We start from the raw sequence: 9,108 nt of genomic DNA, 5'->3' as shown, positions 1-9,108 counted from the left end.
AACACCGTGACGGTGAATAGCGACCACGAAGAAGATAGCACAGCATGACAACTCATGCCGAAGATGAAAGCCGACCACCCAGTCTGGTCGCCAAGGAAAGAAACGAAGAAGCAACAGAGAAGATCGCGACAACTGGTCCAGTCAAAGAGAAGAACACCGTGCCGGAGAGCTATGCCCAGACCAGAAAGAAACAGGTGGAGTGCACGCTGCCTGGGGAAGACTGGTCGGGAAGGCCAACGACAGCAAGAGGACCAGACCACGTCGCAAGAAGGAACATGGAAAGGAAGGAGGAACAGTAGAGCCAAAGGAAACCGACGAGACAGGAGAGTCACAATGGAATTGACCAAGGAAGGGTATCCTGATTGAAGGCAACAGAAGTGATCAAGTAACAGGAAGATACGACGACAGGTCTAGTCACCAAGCCAAGTGAAGACAGTGTCCTACCACATGGACAAGACCAAGGGGGCGACATGTAGAGGGCCCGCTACATGGAGAAGCCTGGTTAGCATGAGTAAGCAAGAAAGAAGACTGGACCGCGTCGAGGAAGAGAACATAGAGGAAGGATGGAGAATCACAACATCACTCCACAGAGGAAGAGAGAGAACCACAGCACACAGGAACATCGGTGCTGTCCAAGGAGCATCGTAACAGTCAGCACACAGGAACATCGGTGCTGGCCAAGGAACATCACAACATTCGTGTGGATCCCAGTAATCCCTACAACCTGCATTCGAGGAGACCAAGCACTGAAGAACTGCATGGGTGCCCCGTGAACCTGAAGCTTGCCGAAGCAGAGCATACCCGAGCACTAGACAATCCACCCTTGTGGACTACACAAGACTAGACTGTGGCCATGTCCGAAGTTCTGCAGTGACCCGCACAGCCCACGCGATCAAGTGGCAGTCCAGGGGACAAGGGCCTCGGCCGCATGTCCTGTGAGAGAGGAATCCGGATGGGAGAGGTGCAGCAGCGGCAGCTCCACGACAGGCAACAGGAAGCATGAAGGCCCCAGATAAACACCTGGCACCGAGAAACGGTCTGGTGAAGACACTGAACCCATGTCCTAACGGCAAGACCATCCTGGCGGATGACATCAACACCCCCGAGGACATCATGAGAGACTTGGCGGTGAGTCCGTTGGCAGTTCCTCAGCGACGCCTTTGCGCGGCTCATGCGAAGCCCGCACGGTCCACCCGGTCCCATCGTGTCCGGCAAGAGGGTCCTCCCAGCGTCTCTAGTGAGAGAAGAGTCCAAGCGGGAGAGGCCAATCTTCGAGGCTCTAGTGAGAGAGGAGTCCGGCAAGAAAGGCAAGTAGGAAGTTACTTGGCCGGACGGAGATGTGAAGGCCTCAAGATCAGCAAATTCAGGGAAAGACCTCTCGTGCCATAGTCGTCTCCTACAACCAACAAGCGTTGTCATCCACTGGACTAGGAACACCTGCGAGACCCCTCAAGGGTCACACCCATTCTGCTCCCGATGCTCCAAGTGATGAACACTGTATATAAGCGTCAACACAGCAAGACAAGGATGATCTGAAGTACACCGCCGAGGTGAAGCTCATCTGACTGACTTTGTAGTCCTGGAACTTTCAACATTCTCCCAGCTGATCGCCTGAAGAAGATCTGTTGGGACTATCAAATGTTATTGTTCTGTTTTCTTGCAGGTTGGACATTCGCTTTTCCTTTCATTAAATTTTGGGAGGGATGTAGTGTCCTGCCAGGACACAGTCTAGTTGTTTTCAGTGTAACCATACACTCTACACCGACCCACCACAGACGTCACTGGGTCAGGTGACGCTGCTAATAAAAGAACCCGAGCGCACGTGCTCGAGGCAGATTTACTATCCCTTAACTGGTGTCCTGTATCTCATTCATTTCACCATGTGGGCCAACCAACAAGCGTTGTCATCCACTGGACTAGGAACACCTGCGAGACCCCTCAAGGGTCACACCCATTCTGCTCCCGATGCTCCAAGTGATGAACACTGTATATAAGCGTCAACACAGCAAGACAAGGATGATCTGAAGTACACCGCCGAGGTGAAGCTCATCTGACTGACTTTGTAGTCCTGGAACTTTCAACATTCTCCCAGCTGATCGCCTGAAGAAGATCTGTTGGGACTATCAAATGTTATTGTTCTGTTTTCTTGCAGGTTGGACATTCGCTTTTCCTTTCATTAAATTTTGGGAGGGATGTAGTGTCCTGCCAGGACACAGTCTAGTTGTTTTCAGTGTAACCATACACTGTACACCCACCCACCACAGACGTCACTGGGTCAGGTGACGCTGCTAATAAAAGAACCCGAGCGCACGTGCTCGAGGCAGATTTACTATCCCTTAACTGGTGTCCTGTATCTCATTCATTTCACCATGTGGGCCAACCAACAAGCGTTGTCATCCACTGGACTAGGAACACCTGCGAGACCCCTCAAGGGTCACACCCATTCTGCTCCCGATGCTCCAAGTGATGAACACTGTATATAAGCGTCAACACAGCAAGACAAGGATGATCTGAAGTACACCGCCGAGGTGAAGCTCATCTGACTGACTTTGTAGTCCTGGAACTTTCAATATTCTCCCAGCTGATCGCCTGAAGAAGATCTGTTGGGACTATCAAATGTTATCGTTCTGTTTTCTTGCAGGTTGGACATTCGCTTTTCCTTTCATTAAATTTTGGGAGGGATGTAGTGTCCTGCCAGGACACAGTCTAGTTGTTTTCAGTGTAACCATACACTGTACACCCACCCACCACAGACGTCACTGGGTCAGGTGACGCTGCTAATAAAAGAACCCGAGCGCACGTGCTCGAGGCAGATTTACTATCCCTTAACTGGTGTCCTGTATCTCATTCATTTCACCATGTGGGCCAACCAACAAGCGTTGTCATCCACTGGACTAGGAACACCTGCGAGACCCCTCAAGGGTCACACCCATTCTGCTCCCGATGCTCCAAGTGATGAACACTGTATATAAGCGTCAACACAGCAAGACAAGGATGATCTGAAGTACACCGCCGAGGTGAAGCTCATCTGACTGACTTTGTAGTCCTGGAACTTTCAACATTCTCCCAGCTGATCGCCTGAAGAAGATCTGTTGGGACTATCAAATGTTATTGTTCTGTTTTCTTGCAGGTTGGACATTCGCTTTTCCTTTCATTAAATTTTGGGAGGGATGTAGTGTCCTGCCAGGACACAGTCTAGTTGTTTTCAGTGTAACCATACACTGTACACCCACCCACCACAGACGTCACTGGGTCAGGTGACGCTGCTAATAAAAGAACCCGAGCGCACGTGCTCGAGGCAGATTTACTATCCCTTAACTGGTGTCCTGTATCTCATTCATTTCACCATGTGGGCCAACCAACAAGCGTTGTCATCCACTGGACTAGGAACACCTGCGAGACCCCTCAAGGGTCACACCCATTCTGCTCCCGATGCTCCAAGTGATGAACACTGTATATAAGCGTCAACACAGCAAGACAAGGATGATCTGAAGTACACCGCCGAGGTGAAGCTCATCTGACTGACTTTGTAGTCCTGGAACTTTCAACATTCTCCCAGCTGATCGCCTGAAGAAGATCTGTTGGGACTATCAAATGTTATTGTTCTGTTTTCTTGCAGGTTGGACATTCGCTTTTCCTTTCATTAAATTTTGGGAGGGATGTAGTGTCCTGCCAGGACACAGTCTAGTTGTTTTCAGTGTAACCATACACTGTACACCCACCCACCACAGACGTCACTGGGTCAGGTGACGCTGCTAATAAAAGAACCCGAGCGCACGTGCTCGAGGCAGATTTACTATCCCTTAACTGGTGTCCTGTATCTCATTCATTTCACCATGTGGGCCAACCAACAAGCGTTGTCATCCACTGGACTAGGAACACCTGCGAGACCCCTCAAGGGTCACACCCATTCTGCTCCCGATGCTCCAAGTGATGAACACTGTATATAAGCGTCAACACAGCAAGACAAGGATGATCTGAAGTACACCGCCGAGGTGAAGCTCATCTGACTGACTTTGTAGTCCTGGAAAACAGGGGTCTCCCAGCTGATCGCCTGAAGAAGATCTGTTGGGACTATCAAATGTTATTGTTCTGTTTTCTTGCAGGTTGGACATTCGCTTTTCCTTTCATTAAATTTTGGGAGGGATGTAGTGTCCTGCCAGGACACAGTCTAGTTGTTTTCAGTGTAACCATACACTGTACACCCACCCACCACAGACGTCACTGGGTCAGGTGACGCTGCTAATAAAAGAACCCGAGCGCACGTGCTCGAGGCAGATTTACTATCCCTTAACTGGTGTCCTGTATCTCATTCATTTCACCATGTGGGCCAACCAACAAGCGTTGTCATCCACTGGACTAGGAACACCTGCGAGACCCCTCAAGGGTCACACCCATTCTGCTCCCGATGCTCCAAGTGATGAACACTGTATATAAGCGTCAACACAGCAAGACAAGGATGATCTGAAGTACACCGCCGAGGTGAAGCTCTTCTGACTGACTTTGTAGTCCTGGAACTTTCAACATTCTCCCAGCTGATCGCCTGAAGAAGATCTGTTGGGACTATCAAATGTTATTGTTCTGTTTTCTTGCAGGTTGGACATTCGCTTTTCCTTTCATTAAATTTTGGGAGGGATGTAGTGTCCTGCCAGGACACAGTCTAGTTGTTTTCAGTGTAACCATACACTGTACACCCACCCACCACAGACGTCACTGGGTCAGGTGACGCTGCTAATAAAAGAACCCGAGCGCACGTGCTCGAGGCAGATTTACTATCCCTTAACTGGTGTCCTGTATCTCATTCATTTCACCATGTGGGCCAACCAACAAGCGTTGTCATCCACTGGACTAGGAACACCTGCGAGACCCCTCAAGGGTCACACCCATTCTGCTCCCGATGCTCCAAGTGATGAACACTGTATATAAGCGTCAACACAGCAAGACAAGGATGATCTGAAGTACACCGCCGAGGTGAAGCTCATCTGACTGACTTTGTAGTCCTGGAACTTTCAACATTCTCCCAGCTGATCGCCTGAAGAAGATCTGTTGGGACTATCAAATGTTATTGTTCTGTTTTCTTGCAGGTTGGACATTCGCTTTTCCTTTCATTAAATTTTGGGAGGGATGTAGTGTCCTGCCAGGACACAGTCTAGTTGTTTTCAGTGTAACCATACACTGTACACCCACCCACCACAGACGTCACTGGGTCAGGTGACGCTGCTAATAAAAGAACCCGAGCGCACGTGCTCGAGGCAGATTTACTATCCCTTAACTGGTGTCCTGTATCTCATTCATTTCACCATGTGGGCCAACCAACAAGCGTTGTCATCCACTGGACTAGGAACACCTGCGAGACCCCTCAAGGGTCACACCCATTCTGCTCCCGATGCTCCAAGTGATGAACACTGTATATAAGCGTCAACACAGCAAGACAAGGATGATCTGAAGTACACCGCCGAGGTGAAGCTCATCTGACTGACTTTGTAGTCCTGGAACTTTCAACATTCTCCCAGCTGATCGCCTGAAGAAGATCTGTTGGGACTATCAAATGTTATTGTTCTGTTTTCTTGCAGGTTGGACATTCGCTTTTCCTTTCATTAAATTTTGGGAGGGATGTAGTGTCCTGCCAGGACACAGTCTAGTTGTTTTCAGTGTAACCATACACTGTACACCCACCCACCACAGACGTCACTGGGTCAGGTGACGCTGCTAATAAAAGAACCCGAGCGCACGTGCTCGAGGCAGATTTACTATCCCTTAACTGGTGTCCTGTATCTCATTCATTTCACCATGTGGGCCAACCAACAAGCGTTGTCATCCACTGGACTAGGAACACCTGCGAGACCCCTCAAGGGTCACACCCATTCTGCTCCCGATGCTCCAAGTGATGAACACTGTATATAAGCGTCAACACAGCAAGACAAGGATGATCTGAAGTACACCGCCGAGGTGAAGCTCATCTGACTGACTTTGTAGTCCTGGAAAACAGGGGTCTCCCAGCTGATCGCCTGAAGAAGATCTGTTGGGACTATCAAATGTTATTGTTCTGTTTTCTTGCAGGTTGGACATTCGCTTTTCCTTTCATTAAATTTTGGGAGGGATGTAGTGTCCTGCCAGGACACAGTCTAGTTGTTTTCAGTGTAACCATACACTGTACACCCACCCACCACAGACGTCACTGGGTCAGGTGACGCTGCTAATAAAAGAACCCGAGCGCACGTGCTCGAGGCAGATTTACTATCCCTTAACTGGTGTCCTGTATCTCATTCATTTCACCATGTGGGCCAACCAACAAGCGTTGTCATCCACTGGACTAGGAACACCTGCGAGACCCCTCAAGGGTCACACCCATTCTGCTCCCGATGCTCCAAGTGATGAACACTGTATATAAGCGTCAACACAGCAAGACAAGGATGATCTGAAGTACACCGCCGAGGTGAAGCTCATCTGACTGACTTTGTAGTCCTGGAACTTTCAACATTCTCCCAGCTGATCGCCTGAAGAAGATCTGTTGGGACTATCAAATGTTATTGTTCTGTTTTCTTGCAGGTTGGACATTCGCTTTTCCTTTCATTAAATTTTGGGAGGGATGTAGTGTCCTGCCAGGACACAGTCTAGTTGTTTTCAGTGTAACCATACACTGTACACCCACCCACCACAGACGTCACTGGGTCAGGTGACGCTGCTAATAAAAGAACCCGAGCGCACGTGCTCGAGGCAGATTTACTATCCCTTAACTGGTGTCCTGTATCTCATTCATTTCACCATGTGGGCCAACCAACAAGCGTTGTCATCCACTGGACTAGGAACACCTGCGAGACCCCTCAAGGGTCACACCCATTCTGCTCCCGATGCTCCAAGTGATGAACACTGTATATAAGCGTCAACACAGCAAGACAAGGATGATCTGAAGTACACCGCCGAGGTGAAGCTCATCTGACTGACTTTGTAGTCCTGGAACTTTCAACATTCTCCCAGCTGATCTCTGAAGAAGATCTGTTGGGACTATCAAATGTTATTGTTCTGTTTTCTTGCAGGTTGGACATTCGCTTTTCCTTTCATTAAATTTTGGGAGGGATGTAGTGTCCTGCCAGGACACAGTCTAGTTGTTTTCAGTGTAACCATACACTGTACACCCACCCACCACAGACGTCACTGGGTCAGGTGACGCTGCTAATAAAAGAACCCGAGCGCACGTGCTCGAGGCAGATTTACTATCCCTTAACTGGTGTCCTGTATCTCATTCATTTCACCATGTGGGCCTAGGGCCCCAACACCACACCTTCTATCCCCCTGCCCTGCTGCCCGTCGCCGGCCTCCCTGCCTCCGGCACTCGCCCATGTGCTTCTCCTCAATTCCTCCCATATTTGACTTCCTTGACCCGCCGCTGTGTTATCTCGATAGTACAAGCAATACTGCTGAAGTGTCACACAGCTTTCAGCTGTTGTTTCTGAACGCAGATGTCCACTTGGTTTTATTCAGGGACACCGTATGGATGTTCTGTCAGTGTGATCTCTCCTTACGGTTTTTTGTGTGTAATGTTACCCTATTCTCTTCATACCTAAACCGTGTAGTTTGTTGACATTAACCCTGAACGTATTTTCTAGAAGAGCAAGTGTAGCACTAAGGAAATTCCTTGTTTGTAACTCACTGGGATTACTCCTGTCTTGATTGTATCGAGCTCAGAGAGTTAAAAGACTCATTTAGCCAAATAGAATTAGCAAGTAGTGTCCTGCAGGCCATACACAAATCGCAGCAATGTGTGCATTAGCCCGGTATGCACCGCGATGATCATGTCACATTTGTGGTAGCTTACTGATATTAGGACCGGCAGGCGATGTCTGGTGCTCTAAACCACTCAGCTTTCACACTGAAACTGTAAGCCCCAGGAATATCGCAGCATCAGGTAGGTACATTGAACCATCTAACAGTTCTACCTGAAACCAATGGATAGGGTTGGTCAAGTGCACACTGAGTGGCAAATGAAAAACATAGACGCGATGTACCCAAATCACCATAAGAAAAGGAGCCAGTGACTTGAAGGTTACACATCAAACTCTGCAGTGAGCGCTCAACCCTGTGCACTATCTTCATATTTGGGAAATCACAAATTCCCAAAGTGTGGTCCAGACATCCAGGAAGTGCTATTCAATCCAAGAGGCCGTTTTTTTTTCTTTGTTCCAGGCACATATCTTGGCATCTGATTATTTTTCATCTCCTTATGATCGGTTGCTGCATTGTCAGCCAGGTAGAATGCTGCATATTTAATGTGTAAGGTAAAATATTTTATAAGAAGCGACATCATGTGTGGGCGATGATAACAAACATCTGTGGTGGGGATACTGTAAAACTCTGCCAACTCCTCTGACTCCTTACGTCCTTACTGACACCCCAAAACCTTCTGATATGACACCAGTGCTTAATTTGAGCTGATGTTTACAGGTGGGGTTCACCGGCATCCAATTTTGCAGACCGGCACTTTTCATATTTTGACGCAGAGCAAGGGAAAGCAAAATATAAAAGAACAAGCATTTACAATGCAATAGGTCTACCATTTATGTGAGTTTGCGCTATTGGCATTGTAAATGACAATGCCTTTTATTTATTATTTATATTTCTTAATTTAAATCTTAATTTTATAATCGTATTCTTATTATTTATTTATTCTTAAACACAAATCCTCTCCATACGACACAATTCCACGCCACACAATTACACACCTAACTAATCGATTCCAACCTACATAATTCCACAACCCAACACATACACTCCATAACACATAAGTAAAAGCATTGCCATTTACAATGCCAATAGCTCCAACTCTAACAAATGCGAGACCGATTGCATTTCCAAGGCTTGTTTTTAAACGTTGAAACTGCCGCCGCTACCCACTTTATTGTATTGATAACAATGGCTACGAAGTAAACAAAACATCACTATGGGCTGCTGGGCTACCTCCCTTTTGGCTCTCTGCAGTTGGTCATGCAATGACCTGTAAGATGCAGCAATTAATAAAGGCAGTTTCTTTTCTTGAGCAAAAAACTCTCGCACCCTTGCATATCCGGGAACCAAGACCAGGCAGCACTGGGGGAAAAACAGGAGTTACTT

Source organism: Lissotriton helveticus, chromosome 6 (assembly GCF_964261635.1).
Source record: "Lissotriton helveticus chromosome 6, aLisHel1.1, whole genome shotgun sequence".
Lineage (NCBI taxonomy): Eukaryota > Metazoa > Chordata > Amphibia > Caudata > Salamandridae > Lissotriton > Lissotriton helveticus.
This window is presented reverse-complemented; position numbering follows the sequence as displayed.